Source organism: Mirounga angustirostris, unplaced genomic scaffold (genome assembly GCF_029215605.1).
Source record: "Mirounga angustirostris isolate CCGP_5_RB_7025 unplaced genomic scaffold, mMirAng1.0.hap1 SCAF_5, whole genome shotgun sequence".
Classification (NCBI taxonomy): domain Eukaryota; kingdom Metazoa; phylum Chordata; class Mammalia; order Carnivora; family Phocidae; genus Mirounga; species Mirounga angustirostris.
In genome coordinates, this window is record NW_026991713.1 from 162,315,809 (window position 1) to 162,336,233 (window position 20,425).

The 20,425-nt window shown below is 51.2% G+C and overlaps 1 protein-coding gene across 1 annotated transcript in view; it reads right to left on the reverse strand.

The window, feature by feature from the left end:
- Positions 1-20,425, reverse strand: part of GSG1L (GSG1 like) — a 204,132-nt gene that overhangs the window by 140,280 nt on the left and 43,427 nt on the right. The window lies entirely within an intron of this gene.

Here is a 20,425-nt window from a genome sequence, read left to right on the forward strand (position 1 = left end):
AATTTGTACAGGAAGAGGGTAGAGCCAGCAGACCCCAGGGAAAAAGTGTTTGGGGGATCCATGAGCTGCAGAACCTCCACAGACCCCTAAGGAGATATCAGGACCTTCCAGGAAACCAACCTGAGAAAGCTGGACATTGGAGTCAGGGGTCAGGCTTAGCAAAGATCCTGCACCCCAGTGAGGATCCCATGGCCCCTGTGGGCCAGAAAACCATCAGCAGTGGGGAGAAGAGGGGCAGGAAAAAAGTAGAAGTCTCTCCCAAAAGTTCTGAAGGCTTCCCATGACCCATGGGCTGGCAGGGAGCCTCAATTATGTGGGGTCTGAATTTCTCCCTACCTTGGAGACTGGAAGCTCAGTCCCATTAGATTAGAGAAATAAAGTAATGGGAGATTCCTTGCCTGTAAGAAGTGAGAGTTCATATTCATACCCACACAGCCTCAAAGGGGAACATCCTGTATGGGGTCCTGATCACTGCACCTTGCCCTGAGGCAGGTGGCCAGTAAGTGGCGCTTGGTATCCAACCCCAACACAAGGGTGGCCAACTCATGAGATCTCAATGGGTGGCAGTGACTGAGACAAGCCAGAGGGGAGTGGGTAACCTAGAGAGGGTGTGCCCTGTCTAAAGGAATGTGACGTGACCTCCTGGCCATCTGGACCAGCCAGGGTCCTGGCAGGAAACAGATGACACCCCGGAAAGAGCTTCTGAAGACAGCTGAGTGAAGGGACTCTTCACAGAAGGGTGGACAGAGGCGAGGGGCTAGCAACAGTGGGGAGCGGCTCACCTCCCCTAGCCGAGGGGGGCAGGCAAGGGAAAGGAGCCTGTGAGAGGTGAAGCCACAGAGGAGGATTTGGCACTGGGAGCTCCAGCCACACTGAAACAAGCATCAGAACCAGAAACTCTGGTGTGGGGCCCAAGAACCTGCATTCCTAACAAGTTCCCAGGGGCTGCTGATGCTGCTGGTCTGGGAACCTCATTTTTGAGAACCACTCCTTAGAGGAACAGGTCACTGTCAAAACCTCAGCAGGGGGAAAGTGAGGCAGGAGAGGGGGAAATACCCCCACCTTTCTCTCCTTCCGCCCTCTGATTTCCTACTGGCTCCTCCCACTAGCCAGGACCAATGAGAAACCAGAGGGCACAGGGGCCATTCCACCTACAGTCTCCCTTTCTCTCCTTCCGCCCTCTGATTTCCTACTGGCTCCTCCCACTAGCCAGGACCAATGAGAAACCAGAGGGCACAGGGGCCATTCCATTTACAGTCATCCCCCCCCCCCCCCGAAATCCCCCACTTCTCCCTACCCCCACGCCTGGCACAGAAAGGTCAGAGGACAGACTTCCACAGTCACTTACCACAATCACTATCTGAAATGATATTGTGTATATATTTGATTATGTGTTCATTGTCTGTGTCCTCTATGGGATGTATGAGGGACTTCTCCTCGGCTGTGGGCGTTATTCACAAGCAGATAAGTGCCGACCCTGGGCCTGACCATATTCTGTAGCAGGCTGGAGGCTGCATGCCCAGAAAGAAGGCAATAATGCAGAATTCTCCCCCACTCCTCGCTCTTCCTTACCCGTCCCCTTTCTCTCTCTCTCTCTCTGAATCCTAGGAATCCAAATCACATCAAGCAGTGATTTGGGGATGTGTTTGAATTAATTTTGATCCTGAAAAACATTCTTCTCTTAGATTCCCACTATCAGTGCTTTGTATTCATACAATTGTATTCACCCAATATTTATTGGCTGCCTCCCATGGGCCAGGCATTGTTCTAGGTGCTGGGGATATAACAGTGAACCAAGAGAGAATTCCCTGCCCTTGTGGCTCTTCTGTTCTTATATTAAAGTGTACATTATCAGCCATGCAAAATCCATGCACCAAAGAAGGGCATTCCCCAGCTCCTCTGAATAACGCCTAGTGTCTCTGCAACAAGCAGAAGCTCTGTGACCATGGGTCCCGTTCACTGCTGTGTCTTCAATGGCTGGGACAGTAACAGGGGCTCCAGACATGACTGTGGGTTAATGAATAAATGGAGAGCATTTCATAAATTGCCTTTATCAAGAATTATACCAAATGTCTGCAGAATCCTACAGGCCACCACACCTGTAGGCAAAGGTGAGACAGGAAGCTGAGCTGAGCTGGAGTGTCTCAGGGCCGATCTAAGACAAGAGAGACAAACAGAAAGGGGGGGTCTTCACTATCGAGTGAAGAGGAGGTGCCCCGTTGGGCAGCCATATCCAGTCTCACGCCCGCCATGATGCATGGACACCTGAGGATCACCTGGACATGACTCTTTGAATGCCACACACCTCCTCCTTTCCTGCTGCTTTGTGCCTGGGGGTTCTGATGTATAGCCTTACATTTTCTCACCTCCCAATCTCAACATCTTCTCTCCTTCCATTTTTCCATGTCTGAGCCATCCCCAGCCTTCAGGATCCAGCTCAATGCCCACCCTACACCCCCACCAAGAAGACCACTTTGTTCACCAACCACCTACCCTTCCCCAAAAGAGAAGTCTCCCTGCTCTGAATTTCCAGCATTTTATCACAATATCTCTCATTTATATTGTCTCACTCTGTCTCAGGCACAGCTTGGCCCCTCTGGCTTGGTCCCCTTTGGGGCTGTAAATGGCAGATCTCCCCACCAGCAGGTAGAAGCTAGAATGTATTATGTTGCCCAAGATCCAGGATCCAATGACCCAAGGAGAGTCCAGGGCAAGCACCATGCTAAGAACTTGGCACGCATCACAAATGAATGAGGTCAGTATCTATCCCCATTTTACAGATGAGGAGGTGAGGCTCACACCAGGCAAAGCAACCTACCCAAGGTTACACAGCCAGGAAGTGGCAGAATCAAGATGTGGGCTCAGCTCCGTGTCTTTCCAAAGCTCTCTCCTTCACGCAAGGGACTGACTTGTCCAGAAGCAGGATAGAGATCCAGGACATTCCATGGCCAGCTGAGATTTTTGACCTCAACAGTGTCTCTGAAATGTCCTTCTTAAACATTTTATTATGGGAAATTCCCATCTTGTACAAAAGCAGAGAGACTAGTGCAAGGAGCCCCATGTGCCCACCCCCGGCTTGGAAACTGTCACTCCACGGCCAGTCTTGTCTTTTTACACCCGTAGCCCCCACCACATAGGGTTATCTTGAAAAATCCCAGAAGTTGTGTCTAAATGTCTTTTTGAAAGATTTGCTTGCTCAGAAAAGACAAATGGAAGGTCGTTTCTTCCTAGACTCTGTGACATCACCCTATGGGGCTGGTGGCTTTTGGCAGCATGGGAATAAAACACCTACCCCGAGGGGCCCTGACCCGCCCTCACTGCTGACTGCTTCTGACCCACTGTCTGCAGGGACCCGGCCAAGCTCCGGATGGGGAGGGGAGAGCCTCAGATATTGCCCTCAGGACAGGGGCTGGAGCTTGTCAGCACATCAATCCCGCGCCAATGGGAGGACCCGGCACGTGTCCCCGGCAGAAACGAGGCTTCCAGGAATACACTGGGGACACAACCGGTCAGGTCACAGCTGCCTGTGCTCAGGCTCACCACTCCCACCTGATGCCAGGAAGCTCCGCCCGCGGTCCCTCCCCCGGGTCCAGTCTACTTGAGGAAAAGGCTGGGCTGTGGCAACGGGCAAGCGGAATGGAGCCAGGCGCACCAGGGTGCGCAGGGGCCAGCAGGGTGTGCTCCCTGGTGAAAAGCCTGGGCTCTGACTGCAGAGGGACCTGAGTTCAAACCCCAGCTCTGCCACCCACTAGCTGTGGGACTATGGGGGGACGATGGATTTATTCAGTTGGGAGGTTTTTGCCGGTAAAGGGTGATCATTTCCACCTCATGGGGTTGCTTGAGGGCCAAACGAGGTAAAACAAGACATCTCTACTTGGGATTTAAACCAGACAACATCTGCAGAAGGACCAGCTCAATGTGCTGACCCCCACACCCCTACTGTCACTCATCAGAGTTCTCAAGGCTCCATCCTTGAAAAGCGGTGTTCTTCAGAAGCAAATGGAGGTGTTTGGGCTCAGAAGCCAGAAGACATGAGTTCAAATCCCTCCTCTGCCTTTTCTTAGCCATGTGACCTCAGAGAGTGACTTTACCTTTCAGACCCTTTTCCTCACCTGCAAAATGGAAGTCATCGGGCACCTGCCTTCTAGGCTTGCAAAAAGGATGAAAACAGAAGAGTGCATGAAAATGCCTGTCATGTGCTTGGCCCTGTAAATAAGAGCCATTTCTGATTTTTGACTCCTTCTCTGGATCCTAGGTTAGAGACACATTGCACTCTTCCTGAGGAGAGCCGGGAAGTCTTTCCAAGCCAGAAGCAGGAGGCCATAATGGTGCAACCTCACCCTGAGCAAGTGGAGGAAACCTGGCAGGGACACAGGTAGAATGCAGGGAGGTGGCCAGAAGCAGATGCCCAGGGCTGGCAGAAGGTCTGGGGAGCACTGAGGGTCGGCCAAGTTGCCCTTGGCGTGAACACGTGGGAGTCCAGGTCTGGCTGGCAGCGGAAAGATGGGCAGCAAGTGGGAGGGGCGCTGGGGAGACCAGAGTCCTTGGCTGGGTCTCCAGATCCCAGGTCTGAGGATTGTGACTTAATTCCATACCCCACCAGATGGTGTAGTTGAGGTTTCTGTGGCAGGCAGGGTGGGGAGCGGCATCAGGGGACCCATGGGGAGGGGACTGGTGAGAGAGAGGCAGTCACACTAGCCTCACAAAGCAAGCCAACAAATACTTGCTAATATATATGGGGCACGAACTTCGTGCTAGGCCCAAAGTGCTTTATAAACTACCATCCCCACTTTTAACGGATGAAGAAACTGAGGCACAGGAAGACCGACTAACTTGTTTAAGTTCACTCAGCCAGTGGTGGGAGCCAGGATCCAAACTGAGTCGGCTCAGCGGAGCCTTTGCATTTGGCCATGACCACCTCCTCGCAGAATAAGCAGGTTCTAGAAAATGCCATTCTTCCCAAGGGAAGTCCCAGATGCCCTCCAAAGAGGACTCCACACGTGGCAGGAGAAATCAGCAGCCACCAGGATGTGACCGCATTTGCAGATGCCCAGCCAACAGGACCCAAACGTGGCTGATTCTGAGTTGGGTTCTGAGACCCAGATTCCGTGGAACCCCAGCTCCGGGCAGATGCATGGCTAGTCTTTCTCTATAGCAGGTGCTTTCAACTTGCTAGGAGGGCAGAGACGAGCTGGTCCTGGCCCCCAACTGCCAGGGCCAATGAGAAATAATTTTAACTGTTTGGCAAGGGCAAAAGTTCACACACCTTCACTGGCTGGATTCAAGGAATTCAGCTCCAAGATCAGAGAATAAAGAAAAATGCCAGCAAATCTTGTGCGAAGCTTCTCCTCTCACGATCCAGGCTGACAGCGGAGCCTTGGCAAGCACTCCCTTAGAATTCTCCAGAGGCCTCTGCCAGTTCAACTGACAGGGCAGCAGATGGTACACACTTATCTGCTGATGATATTTTGATTTATTTATCTCTTACAGATGGTACCATGCCTTGTTTTCTGGCAGGAGTCCAAAATGGGGGTCAACTTTCTGGGGATAATCATTTCTCCAAGTGGATAAAATAGTGGAGACTGAAATCCTGCCTGGCATCATGACCTCATCACCATGGTCTCCAGACATACCTTGCTCAGGCATTTCAGGCACTGTGGGGAAACCGTAGGGAAAGAATTGTTCTAAAGACCTTTTTATAGCTGGAAGAACCTAAATGCTTATTTTTAAATTAATACCATACTGATTAAATACAAGAACTCTGGACTCACAGAGCCCTGAGCTGAAGCTCCATGACTCAGCCCAGACACTCTGGGTCTTTGTTTCCTCATCTGTAAAACGGGTATGATTGTCCTCTCTACCACATAAGTTGTGACAGAAAGAGCTGACTATCCAAAAATTGTGCTACTCCTTCTGTAGTGTGGGGTCACTGCTAGGAAGTGGTCACCCAGCCAGGCATGATATTTTCCAGCAGCCCTGCATCCTGGTGGGGTCACATGACTGGTTCTACCTGTAAAGTATGAGTGGTGCCTGGCCCTTCCTGGAGGGGGCTTTTACGAAGCGGGCATGCCTTCGCTTTCCTCTGCCACCTAGATACACAGGGCTCCAAGACTGGGAAGCGGTGAAGTCACATTATGGAAATTGCCTGGTCCCCGAATCACCGTGTGGAGGAGTGCTGCCGTCCACTGGAATCACCTACACTGAAATGTTACATGAGCAAACAATGAATTGCTACTATGTTAATCCACAGACGTTGCTAATCCACAGATGTCTCTGGGTTTCTTTGTTACAGCTGCTACTGTTGCCTTGTACATAGTCAGGGACCAAATGGGACCACACACATGAGATAGCTGGTGCATGGCAAGGACTCAGTAAGTGTTCACAATTATTACTATCATCATCTTTCAAGGGAGCTTGATAAATTAAGGAGATCGTGATTTTTTTATGCCATCCTATCTGTTGGATTTGGTTAAAGCTACACAAATCTGCTTTTCCTAATACCTTATTAGTCTTATTTCTGCCCTTTTTTTTTAAAATACCATCAGGAATCCATGAGCTGTCCTGTCTCACTCCCCAAAATCATGTTTTGAAAGAGAAATTTAAGAGGCGCCTGAGTGGCTCAGTCGGTTGAGCGTCTGACTCTTGATTTCAGCTCAGGTTATGATCTCGGGGTCCTGGGATTGAACCCTGTGCTCAGTCTGCTCAAGGATTCTCTCTCCCTCTCTCTCTCTCTGTCCGTCCCCCCGTTCATTTTCTCTCTCTCTCTCTCAAATAAGTAAATAAATCTTAAAAAAAAAAAAAAAGAAATTTAAAAGGAGAAAGGGAGCATAGATCGTTTTTCTGTGGCACACAGGGGCTAACATGGAGATAATGGTCCTCCATCCTCTCGTCCTGGTATTTCCTCTCTGCCCTGGGCACAGAATTATCCAAATCAGCTAGAGATGGAGGAGGGACATAAGAACCATGGAGCCCACAGTTTCTGGATGTAGAAACAAAGGCCCAGGGAGTGCCCATGGGTTGCCTGAGTTCTCATCATCGGTCAGATATTGAGCTGAAGCTGGAACCTGAATCCTCTGCCTTCCGACCCAGGAGAAGGAAAGGGAGGATGAGAAGCCACAGTCCCTGGCTACAGAAAACAACAAAAGCAGACATTTCCTGAGCAATTACTATGTGCCAGGCACTGTTTGAAGTCTCGAGAGGCATTTACTGGTCTAGTTCTCAAACCACATAAAGGAGGTACTGTTATTGTTCCCATTTATCGGATGATGAAACTGAGGCCCAGTGAGGTTAAGTACCTTGCCCAAAGACACAGAGATAGTATGTGGTGGATCCAGGATTCCACCCAGGGGGCTGTAACTCATAGAGGCCCCACTTTTAAGCATGTTTGGAGAGAGATAACTTAGAAGAAGGATTTGACTTTTCTGCTTGATTCCAAGGAGCAGAACTAAACCCACTTGGGCCCAAGGAGCAGGCATCTGTCCGATACAATTCAAGAAGAGTCCAGCCGGGCGCCTGGGTGGCTCAGTTGGTTGAGCGACTGCCTTCGGCTCAGGTCATGATCCTGGAGTCCCTGGATCGAGTCCCACATCGGGCTCCCTGTTCGGCAGGGAGTCTGCTTCTCCGTCTGACCCTCCCCCTTCTCATGTACTCTCTCTCTCTCTCAAATAAATAAATAAAATCTTTAAAAAAAAAAAAAAAAGAGTCCAGCCATGGAAAAGGCCCCTCCAAGGTAGCATCAAATTTCCCAGTGGTGACAACAGCCAAACTATGGAAAGAGCCAAGATGCCCATCAATAGATGAATGGATAAAGAAGATGTGGTGTATATATATATACAAAGGAATATTATGCAGCCATCAAAAAAAAAACCCCATGAAATCTTGCCATTTGCAACAACATGGATGGAACTAGAGAGTATTATGCTGAGCGAAGTAAGTCAATCAGAGAAAGACATGTATCATATGACCTCACTGATATGAGGAATTCTTAATCTCAGGAAACAAACTGAGGGTTGCTGGAGTGGGGGGTGGGGTGGGAGGGATGGGGTGGCTGGGTGATAGACACTGGGGAGGGTATGTGCTATGGTGAGCGCTGTGAATTGTGCAAGACTGTTGAATCACAGACCTGTACCTCTGAAACAAATAATACATTATATGTTAAAAAAAAAAGAAGAAGAAGAAAAAGAAGATAGTAGGAAGGGAAAAATGAAGGCGGGGGAATTGGAAGGGGAGACGAACCATGAGAGACGATGGACTCTGAGAAACAAACTGAAGGTTCTAGAGGGGAGGGGGGTGGGGGATGGGTTAGCCTGGTGATGGGTATTAAAGAGGGCACATATTGAATGGAGCACTTGGTGTTATACACAAACAATGAATCATGGAACACTACATCAAAAACTAATGATGTAATGTATGGTGATTAACATGACATAATAAAATAAAAGTAAAAAAAAAATTTCCCAGTGGTGAAAGAATATAAGCAAGGCTTAACCCACCCCGTGGAGATGTTGCCAAGAGCTTCAAGCAGCCTGGAGTGGGTGGTATATCAGACTGGGCCAGTGTTTCCTCACACATCCCATGAGTGGCTCGTGATGGGGGTATCGGGCGCTAAATCACATCATGGGGGAATGATTTCCCTTCCCAATTCCCTTCCAACCCTTCAGATTGCTTCCAGGAGAAAATTTCAGTTTTGTGCTAGCTTGTCCTTAACATCGCTCTAATACTTGCTAATCTTCCATTTCAAACAAAGAAAAAAGGCAGAAGTATCCAGCAAGAATTTGATAACACTGCTCTATGTCAAGCACGCACGCACACACACACACACACACACGCATGCATGCATATACTATTTCTTCTATTTTTGGCAAGTTGTGCTGGGTTTTCTATTCCAATTGTAATATAAAGTTTCCCTTTTAAATTCATTTATGTAAGGAAAATGTGAGCCAATATAGAGAAAAAAAAAAAATCATAGTAGAACAGGGGCATGTGGCTAAGAACAAATCCACAAAGGTGATATGAGAAAAACTAAAATGTGGGAAACGGTGGGATAAAAGAATTCTGCACTTCCAGGCCCAGTCCAGGCCACGAGCTTGCAGGGCCGCCACCCTGCACAACTCTGGGAGCACCATCCACACCGTGCTTTATACGAACGACATTCCCTGGAGTTGTGCAGTGCACAGCCTGCGTGGCTGTATACAGCTGCCACGAATATTTTTAGAGTAACAAATATCCCAAAGAGGGGAAGGAAAAGGGGTAATCTTCTGCTCAGCTGCCCTGAAACTGGCAGCCAAAAGTTCCTCCTTGCAAATGATGGCATTTGTCTGATCCCCCGACAGTGTCCCCATGCTCAGGGGGCCACCATGCCGCCCAAGAAGAGCTGGCACTCAACCCATCCTCAGGAGAAATGGAAGAACACAGGGACAGTGTTCTTGGGGGAGGCTTCAGGAAGATAAATAGCAAGGGAGCAGCACGTTCAAGTCTAAAGGCAGCGGGCTGACATTCTCAGCCATGAAAGTACTTGAAGAGCAGAGGATCCCTGAGCTGTTCCCAAAAAAGCTAGATGACACTGAAACCTGGCTCACCCTGGGAAGAGTCAAAATTAGCTCAAGAATGAAGAATTCATAGTAAAAATATCAAAGTAAAAAACAAAACAAAACAACAACAACAACAAAACTTTATGTAAACACACAACCAAAATAAAACAATTGGAGATATTGTGTTACAACACCCGGACGTAACTGTAAAAGTCACAGGAGCGTCGGAAATTACGCTAGTGCTCTCTCATCTTCCTCAGAAGGGGTCTAATCTGGAAACACCTGGTTCAAAGGCTACAATGACACATTTCTCTATTCCTCCCCACGCCCCCCCACACACACACACACACATCACAAAGGTAATTATCTGCCCAGGGTCAAAGTGAGCAGGTAGAAGAGAGATTAGAATCCAGGCCTCACTTGTCTTCAGGGATTCTGGCCCCACACCCCACATGGCTCCTGACCCAGGGCCATTGAGAACAAGCCTCTCATATCCTAGGGATTTCCCAAACTGATTTCAAAAAATAAGAAGAAGAAGAAGAAGAAAATCAACTTACACTAGGCCAGGCCAGACCAGAACACATTCTCCCTCTCTTTCTCTCTCTCTCTCTCTCTCTCTCTCTCTCACACACACACACAAGTTCATCTCTCTTAAGGCCCCCTGCTTCAGCCTCTCCCCCGGCCTCCCTGCCACAGGGATGTTTACAGAGCCCAGATCTGAATTCTGTTCAGCAACCTCCATGTTAATTTCAGTTCTCACCAGAATCATCATGCCCTCAGACATTTATTAAAAATGCAGACTCCCAAAGATGCATATTCTCCGTGACCCAACAATTTCACTTCTTGGAGCTCATCTTACGGACACACTCACACGTGTGCAAAATAGCACAAGGTCAAGATAACTGCAGCATTATTTTAAGAACAAAGGACTGGAAATAACCTAAATGTCTGTTAATTAAACAAGAGATATACATTCAATTTATGGAAAATTCACACTCATTAAAACAAACGAGGCAGATCTTTCTCAGAGTATTAACACAGAATATTAATATTAACTAATATTAATACAGAATACAGAGTATCACTATTACATGAAAAAGTGGGAACCTCACAGAAATCTGAGACCTGGTGCTCATATAGAATAAATCTGAACGACTCCCCCTGCCCCTCCTTCCGTCCAGTGTGGTCCACTTGACCTTCCCCATCAGACACCGTATTCGTTGCCCATTGCTGCAGTAACAAATTACCACCAACGTAATGGTTTTAAACAATACAAAAATCTTTCTTGTAATTCCATATGTCAGAATTCCAACGTGGGTCCCACCGGGCAACAATCAAGGTGTTGGCAGTGCTGTGTTCCTTTGGAGAGGCTCTAGGGAAGATTCTGTTCCCTCGCCTTTTTGAGCGTCTCAGCTACACACCCCCGTCTCCCCACCTTCCCTTCCACCATCTGCAACATCAGCCCTGTTGATTCTCTCCTCTCTGATAGACACGCCCCCTTCTCCCACTACAACGAAGATTCTTCACTTTTAAGGATTCGTGTGATCAGCTTGGGCTCATCTGGAAAATCCAGGATAATCTCCCCAACTCAAAATCCTTAATTGAATCACATCTGAAAACGTCCCTTTCACCATTTAAGGTGGCACATTCACAGGTCACAGAGATCACTGTGGACATTTTGGGGAAGGGCAATGTTCAGGCTGCCATGGATAGCCTGGACTCCAGCCCCCAGAATATTCATCACTCTCTACAGACACAAGACCTCGTGATGATGTACCTGTCCCTCTGCCTGAAATGCCCTTTCTCAGCTGTCTGATTCTTATGCAGACCTTCAAGGCTGAACTTCAAAGTCCTCTCCTCTGTGAAGCCCTCCCTGATTACCCCAAGCAGAAGGAGGGACACCGCTAGCACTTTGAAAAGTGTGACACTTGTCACTTGGCATTTGAATTATTTGCCTACCTGTGCATCTCTCAGCAGCCTGCAAGCAACTTAAGAGTGAAACTGACTTATTCATCCACGTGTCCCGCCATTCAGTGTGATGCCCGGCACATGGGGTGTGCGGGGGGCTGGTTTCACAGAGACTGAAGGAACAAGTGACCAAGTCCTTTCTACATTACCATGCTAATCCAAAACACAATTTTACGTGCCTGTGGTTGTTATGATGACTCCACGTGCCTGGCATATGACATAAGCTCAATAAATATTTGCTTTGGAAATAAATTAATATGCATGCTTAATATTTATTGAACATTTTCTACATGCTAGGCACTTTGCTAAGCTCTTTATAAGCTCTGCCTCCCTGTTTAATTTTTCACAATGACTCTCAAAGGAGTCCTACTGCATTCCTTTGGGTAGTTAACACTAGTTGCTGTTGCAAACACCCCCAAACCCCCAAGGCTTATCTTTCAGCCCCTCTCCCGCATGACTCCCATCCACGCAGTGACTCAGGGACCCAGGCTCCTTCCATGACGTAGCTGCACCACAGACAGGGGAGAGAGAGCATGGGGAGCGAACACTGTATACTTACCCACCTCAGCCCGGAAAGGACACACATCACTTCCACTCATACCTCACTGGCCACACCAGTCACATGGCCAATCCAACAGCAGAGGAGGCTGGGAAACGCAGGGAGCTCTTGAATATTGATAAGCATAGCGATCGCTGCCACGTTTATGATCTTCCTCATTCTATTGCTGAAGCAACAGAGGTTCACAGGAATGGAGACGCTGCCCAGGGTTTGCAGCTCGGGTGTGTCGGACACCAGTTCAAGCCCGTCTACACAGACCACGCTCCTAACCATTGCTTGCTCACATGCACACATCCCGTGTTCTCCAAAGTTAGGCCACCATGGAGGGCGAGGCCTGGGACACTGCTGAGTGGCAGGAAGGACCCGATGTGGGGATGGGACATCCCCTCTGGACTAGCCCCACAGCGGATCATCCACACAGAGATCACAGGGAGACAGCTGGGTCGCATTTCCCCATCTATTTGCTTACCCCCACTGGTGTCAGTTTATTCATCAGCGTCTAAATGATGACACGAGGCAGCTGTTATGGGCTTGATTTTCCCTTCCAGACCGTTGCAAGAGGGGAAACAAAATCTATTTTTTTAAGCGAGCATCAGATGAAGCTTGAACAAAACCAATAACTCTTTCAGGACGAGCAGCTCTCTGAGCTTCCCACAGACGCTCTTGGAGCGTTGTTTCTGGGGGTTATTTGGCAGTTGTTTACTGTCTAGAAAGAAATATTGTTCCTTCCTGTGTCTGTTTCTCCTCTCCTCCTCCCTGCAACCTTCCCCCCACGGTGTTAGCCCTTTGCCCTTGTAGTTTAAAATTGTAATAAGAAAATGTTCCCTCACCCCCAAGTTGCTTCGCGTCGACCCCGGATGCTGCGTCCTCTCTCCAGACAGACCCTCTCATTCTCGTCTGTCTGCTCCCTGTCTCCCAGACTCAGCACCTCTAGGCCAAGGCAACTACAATGTCCCGCCAACTCTCCTTTATTCAGGGCTGATTATTCAAGGAGTGGATTACTCGGGCTTCTTGCATCCTCCTCGCCGCCACCTCCCCGCCACCATAACACTGCTCATCGGCACCTCCATCCACAGGCAAGGAAGGAGAAGAAAGTTTGCCAAACTCCCATCCGCTGAGACCAGCTGCTGGTCAGCCGATTCTATCTGGCAGGGAGGTGAGGGGGACCCTGGACCATGTCTGCTCATCCCGCCTCTTCCCCACTCACATAGGTAATTCGGAGTTTGCCATCATTTTTCCAGAGAGAAAGGGAGCTATGGCCAACACTAGCCCGATCTCCTACCCTCGGGGGTCTCCTCGCAAGCCTGTGATGTCTGTGCAGTCTGATGGCAGGGTGGTCTCTTTACAGCATGAAATATAGTGCGGGATCAGTGTATAATGGCATATGTAATTAATACAATGAATTTTTAAAACAAAGCAGAGAGAGACAGGCAGAAGGCAACTCACCCTCACGTGAAATGGTCTCTCTCACCAGCTTATCCAAGAAGGGGCTCGCTTTCAGACACAAGACCCTTCCCTGGGCCAAAGTCCCCAGTCTTGGGGAATCTGAACTGTGGTCACTTACAAAAGGACTCTAGGAAAGACAGGGGACTCTCCTGGGGAAATCATTCCCAGGGTCCCCAAGAGAAAGAGCAGATACTGGTCCAGTGGGCGGAGCACATGTCGGCCCAGAAGGGGACCGGAGGGGTCCAGGAGGATCTGCCACTCCACTGCACTCACCACCTCCTTGCAGCCCGGCCGCCTGGTCTCCACCCACTGCTTGGAGACCTTTAGAACTATCACCTACTGGGTCAGAGCAGCCGACAGGCAAGAGGAGAAGAGGTCCTGTCTGTGTGGGAGAGTGAGATGCGTCCTTTAACTCCCTCCCAGCAGACCCAGCCAAGCTCCAGGGCATCTCTCAGCCCTTTTACCATTTCTTTTGCATTCAATCGACAGATCTTCCTTAAGCACCTACTATGTGTCTTGCACCATTGGAAGCACTGAAAATTCAGGAGTGAACAAGACAGGAAGTTCCAGCAGAGGAGACAGACTATAAACAAGTAAATAAAGAAGTAAACAACAGATGACAACTTGCCCGCTGAATGAAACAAAACAGGGAGCTGGGATGGAGAGACGGGCGTGGGTGAGGCACCTTCGGCAAGGTGACCAGGGCCTTCTCTCTGGTGAGAGCACATTCTAGCTTTAGCCTGAGGAAGACAAGCCAGCCATGTAAGGATCCTGGGGGAGAGCATCTCAGGGAGAAGCGTATCAAGTGCAAAGGCCCTGGGGCAGGAAAACACTGGAGCACTGGAGGAGCAGCAAAGAGGGTAGAGGGCCTGGGGCTAAATGGCTGCTGGGCAAACAGAAAGAGGGACACGGGAGGAGTGAGCAGGGCTGGATCATGCAGGCCTTGGGCTGGGGCACACGTGGGGAGCTGAGCTGGGGCTCTGAGAAGTCGCTGGAGGGAGCCAAGCACAGAGCGCTGTGATCTGATTTGCATTTTTAAAAGCTCCATCTGGAGGCTGTGTGGTTGCAAAAGACAGAACCCACTCACAGGGTAAGGCGTGGAACCTCGTTAACATGGAAGGTTATAAGGCTGTCTCGCTGAACCCACATGCAGGCCCTGCCGGGAGAGAGGAGCCGCCCGCAGCCAGAGCAGCCCCTCGAGAGGCTGGTGATCTCAGCTCTGAGGTCTTTCTTCCAGGCCCCTCTCTGCTCCTCTGAGCACAGGCAGTCACCTCAGCCCCAGCCCCGCATGCAGCCCTACAGAGCCCAACCGGTCTTTGGGTCCTCCAGGTTCCCAGGGCAGAGCAGCAGATTGGCCCAGCTCAGGCCAGGGGTCCAGCCCAAGAGGCCAATCAGCACAGCCAGGGAAGGGCAAGGCCACCCAGGAAATCATGGCCACCACTGTGGGTGAGAAAACTCTCAGAGAAGGAGGCCTGGTCTGGGAAGACAGCTCCAAAGTGCCCTGTGTTGGGCAGTCCCCAGAATTCCCTCTCGGCAGCCTGCCTTGACTTCCTCCAGCCCTGTCTCCATCTCAGTCCCCCCTGCAACTCCACAGGAGGCCACCAGAGTTCCTGGAGCTTAGGGACGTGAGGAGCTTCCCACTCAGAGCAACAGGGGACCCAGACGCAGGGGCAATAGAGGGGACAGGCCAGGTCCTAAACGTTGAGCCTGCGGTGTGGCGGGCAGGCCTGCTCTGCAGACGCTGAAACCAGAAGCCAGGAGCAGACAAACAAGAGTCACTGCGTCAAGGTCACGGTGATCACCAAAACATGCCCAGGGCCGGTGTCCCGCGCCAGCCAGGCCTGGTGGGGCAGCTGGGCTGACAGCCACTCAGTCAGAAGCTCCTGTGTGCACAGCAGGGTCGAGAGGAAGGAGCGGGGGAGAGGAGGCTCGGCTTGGCTCCTCTTGCGGCTCATGGGCCTCCACTCTCAGACTGGGAAGCCTCTGCACCCGGCCCCCAGATGGCCAACCCAGAGCCGCCACCACCGAGGCCCCCAGCAGAGCCAGGGCTAGCACCCTGGGACTCAGGCACACCTGTGCCTCGATCCATCCGCGGTGCAATTACAGAGGAGTGCTCTGGGGGACACAGTGGCTGGAGGGAGATGGGAAGGCGGGCGGGGGAGGGGGGAGCGGAGCTGGGAGGCAGGAGCCAGGATCCCCTCTTGGTCCACAGGGCAAGGAGGGAAGGAGGGAGACAGAAACAGATTCAGCAGGATTAAGCAATGAGGAGACAGGGCACAGTGAATGAGAAAAAGAAGACAGGAGAAAGGTCGCGACAGAGCAAGGCAGAGGCAAAGGAAGTAAAAAGAGAGAGAGGTAGAGAGGAGAGCAAGGGGCAAACAGTCTGCCCGAGAGGGAGGCCAGGTTCGAAGCCACGCGCCACAACTAACATAAATTAGCTGTGTCAGTTTGCTAGCACCACTAAGTGGGGGCCTTAAACGACAGAAATCGACTGTCTCACAGTTCTGGAGGCCAAGATCAAGTCCAAGATCAAAGCATCAGCAAGGTACGTTCCTACCAAGGGCTGGGAGGGAGCATCTGTCCCAGGCCTTTCTCCTTGGCTCCTAGCTGGCCATCTTCACATTCACATGGCATCCTCCTTGTATGCATGTGTATCGCCAAATTTCCCCTTTGCATAAGGGCACCACCCTAATGACCTCATTTAACTCAATTACCTCTGTAAACACCCTATCTCCAAACAAGGTCACAGTCTGAGATACCAGGAGTTAGGACTTCAACCTATGAATTCCCCGGGGAGGGGGGTGTGTGTGACATAATTCAACCCATACTATTACTTCATCTCTCTGTACCTCAGTTTCCCCTTCTGTAAAATGGGCATAACAATAAAGGATCATTCTGAGGATTCGGTGAGTTGCTGAACATAAAGCGTGTCATGTAGTAAATACTTAACAAGTGTTAATTACATTACAATCTTTATTATCATTATTTGGTGTGGCAGGCAGACTAACGGTCTCCAAAGATGTCCATGCCTTAATCCTCAGAACCTGTTAGTATGTTCCTTTCCATGACAGAAGGAATTTTGCAGATGTAATTAAGGTTGCAAATCTTGAGATGGCGAGATCATCTGGGAATATCCAGGAGGACCCAATGCAATCACATGAGTCCTCAAAAGCAGAGAACCTTTCCCAGCTCTGGACAGAGACAGATGCAACATGGAAAGAACCTGACTGCCTATTGCTGGCTCTGAAGATGGAGGAAGGGCTCATGAGCCCCAGACCATGGTGACCTCTGGAAGCCAAGGACAGCGATCAGTTTACAGCCAGCAAGAAAACAGGGACCTCACTCCTACAACTTCAAGGACCTGAATTCTGCCAATGATAAGCATAAGCAGAAACAGATTGTCCCCTAGAGCATCCAGAAAGGAACACAGCCTGCCAACCACCTTGGTTGTAAGTGGGTGAGATTACATGGCACCGTTGACTTCCAGAACTAAGATAATAAATCTGTATTATGAAGCCACTAAATTTGTAGTAAATTTGTTACAGCAACAGTAGGAAACTAATACATTCTGGAAACACCAGACAAACGGGAGTGAGTGATCTGGTCGACCAAGCCCTCTGGCTGGAGACCAGAATGGCATCAGCGTCCCCTAAGGCCAGTGAGCAACTCTGGCAACCACAGAAGTTCTCTGCCCACCAGGAGGACCCCCAAAACACTGACCTTTGTTGTTGGCACAGCATTTGAAGGTAGAGAGCAGAAGCCAAGGCATAGCTGTGCCCAGGCAGAGAGACACCTGAGGTCCCCAGGAGGAGCAAAGAGAGTCCCTGGGCCCCAGACCACAAACCCTCCACCGAGGGCTGAATAATGGACCCAAAGATGTCCATGTCCTAATCTTCAGATTCTATAAATATGTTACCCGACATGGCAAAAGGGACTTTGCAGACATGATTAAGGATCTTGAGTTGAGAAGATTAGCCTAGATTACCTGGGTAGGTCCAAGGTCATCACAAAGGTCCGTATGAAAAGGAGACCAAAGACTCAGAGTTGCAAAACAGAAAAGATTCGACAACAGAACTAGAGGTTGGCATACGATGTGTTTTGAAGATGGAGGAAGGGCCATGAGCCAAGGAATGCAGGCTGCCTCTAGAAGCTGAAAAAGCAAGCAGACAGATTCTCCCCCGAAGCCTCCGGAAGGAGCGCAGCCCTAACAGATACCTTGATTTTAGACCTTCTGACCTCCAGAACTGTAAGAGAATTATGTTGGTTTAAGCCACTTAAGTTTATGGTCATTTGAGGGCCCCCGGTCAAGATGGGTTTCCTCGGCAGCCAGCTCTGCCCCCCCCCCACCACCCCCCGGACCACGGTGGCAGCCTCCCTCTGGCCTCACTGCCTTCTCTCCCACAGCCTTCCATCTGTTCCAAGTTCCACCGGGGAGATCTTCTAGAAAAGTAAATCAGACTGCGTCGCTTCCCTGCCTGCCCTCCCAGCACTTTTGGTCACACTTAGAATAAAACTCAAGTCCTCACAGTGGCCTGCGGGGCCGTAGACCAGTGGTCCTCAACCCTAGCTGCGCATATGAGCCACCTGGATGCTCAGGAGGTGGGTCCAGGTGTCAGGACTTTTAACTCCCCACGCCGCTCCAATGCGCAGCCAGGACCCAGCCCAGGAGCCCTGTACGAGGTGTCCTTCCTACTCCCTGCCCCGGCCCCACCCCTCGCTGTATCCAGTCCTGGGGTGTCCACACTGCTCCCCACACCCCCGGGCACTGTCCAGCCTCCCACCTTTGCACCTGTTTGCCCTCTTCCTTCTTCGGTGGGGTTCACACCCTCAATGAGGCCTTCCTGACCCTCAGTAGAAGATCGCACGCACCCCTTCACCCTCTGCCCCTTGACCCCGCCGTATCTGGCTCAGCGGCACTCGTACCCTACAGTGGGAAGACACATTCGTGTGCGTGCTCATTGTCTCTGCAGACTCAGCTCCATGGGGGCAGGGGGTCTCCCTCTGTCTCCTTCATGCACAGGCGGCGGGCTCCTATGTGCTGAATGAGCAAACAAACGTTTTGCTACTACCCTTGGTCTCCGGTCATCCCAGGAAGGCTCAAGATGGAAGCAAACTCAGCACCGTGCGCCGGCAAAGAGCACTGGATCTGGACCCCGCAGAGTCACTGCGCCTCCCTATGTGTGTCAGTTTCTCATCTGTAAAGTGGGGGTGATGTCTTACTTCAGCCCCCTCCACAGCTGCGAGAAGCATCTCCAGGTGGGGGACCTGTCTCATCCTAGCTACTGGCACCAGAATTCCTCTGGGGAACAGAAATTACTCTGTTGAGGAAAATGGTTTAACAAACGCTCGAGTAGAAGGTGAGGGCCCCACCAATGGGGAAGGCCTCGGGGGAGGAGGGGGGCCTCTGTGTGACAAAGTGGGGGCATCTGGTACTCCCTGGAAAAGCAGGTGGAAGGAGGCCGGGCCAGCCAGGTGCCGGAAGCCCCGCCCTGCGTGATGCAGCCTCCCACAGATCCTCAGGAAAACCAGCAAATGCCCTGAGCCTCTTTGAGAGGGCTGCTCAGCATCTCCTCTGGGAGCTGACCCCCTTCAGGAGGAGAGTCCGCCATGAGAGACCCCCACCCCCAAGTGTGGATAGGAGGGGGGACCTGGACTCCAGAGCCCACGCGCTCTGTGGGGAATTGCGCCCAACGTGCCTGGTCCTCGGAGGCACAGGGGCCCCATCCGCTGCTACACGGAGCTCAGGAAGAACAAATTAGACCAAACTCGGGCTTGTACGGGAGAGCCTTTTGCACGTTGTGAAGTGCTGTATGACTTTGAGGGGTCACCATCCCAATGCCATTTCCTGCCACAGGGGCCTTAGGGACCCAGAAGCCCGTACCCGCTGGGCAGCAAGCCTCCCTGTTCTCCAGCACATGCGTCCACATTGCCCCCGAGAGGAGAGCCATCCATCCATCTGCCTCCCACCTGACAGAGTCTCAGTTCCGGAGGCCCGGTGTCAGGAATAATGGATAAGGATGGCACCTACAATCTCGACACGGGAAAGCACTCCTAGGCAACCGCTCCCCAGCAGGCGCGGGGGAACGCAATCTAGAGCTTCCCCGGGGCCGTGACTGCAAACTTGTCCTTGGCGGAAAGTCTGAACAGCATCGCAGGTGGAATGGCTGGCCCCTGCTGGGCCAGCCTCAGCCCTTTCTAGGATGGCCGAGCAGGTGCTGGAGCCTCTGCAGCTGGGGCTGAGGAGGGGGCTCTGCGGGGCCAGGCGCGTTGCCCCACATGGGGACTCCCAGTCAGAGGCGCTCCCAGGCTGGGGAATGACAGCCCAGCACACAGGTTCAAAGGGCCATTTGGAGAGGAAGCTCGTCCTGATTTCCGGCACGGTCTCCTGGAGAGTCTCAGGATTTGGAAGGCAGAGGGACTAGCTGGGACCACATTCACCAGGAAGGAAGGCACAAAGCCTGGGAGGGATGTAGGCAGAGCCGGGGCTGGCTCCGGCCCCCTGGCTCAGCACCTGCAGGGCCTCCGTGCCCCTCCGGGGTTGGGGGGTGCTGGGGGGCTGGGTGGGGGTATACAGATGAGTGCTGCCCAGCTCCATCTGCTGGGCCGTGCATGACCACCAGAGCCTTCCTATCATCCAAGAACCCGAATCCTGACTCTTACGTGCAATCTCTTAATCTTTCCAGTTTGAACTGAGAGGATCCTGTTTGACCCGAAGAACCACCCCATCTGGTGGCTGGAATCTGGCCATGACCGTGGTCCATTTCAGACCGCGTGGACAAGGGCCGTGTCTTGGGGACTGGCAGAGCACCTATCCAGAAGAATCCCGGGTCCCCAATATGGACTGAGGTACCTACCTAATTGGGACTTCCATGTGGGAGAGGGAAAAAAGGCTTCTATCTTGTTTAACCCAGTGTCATTTTAG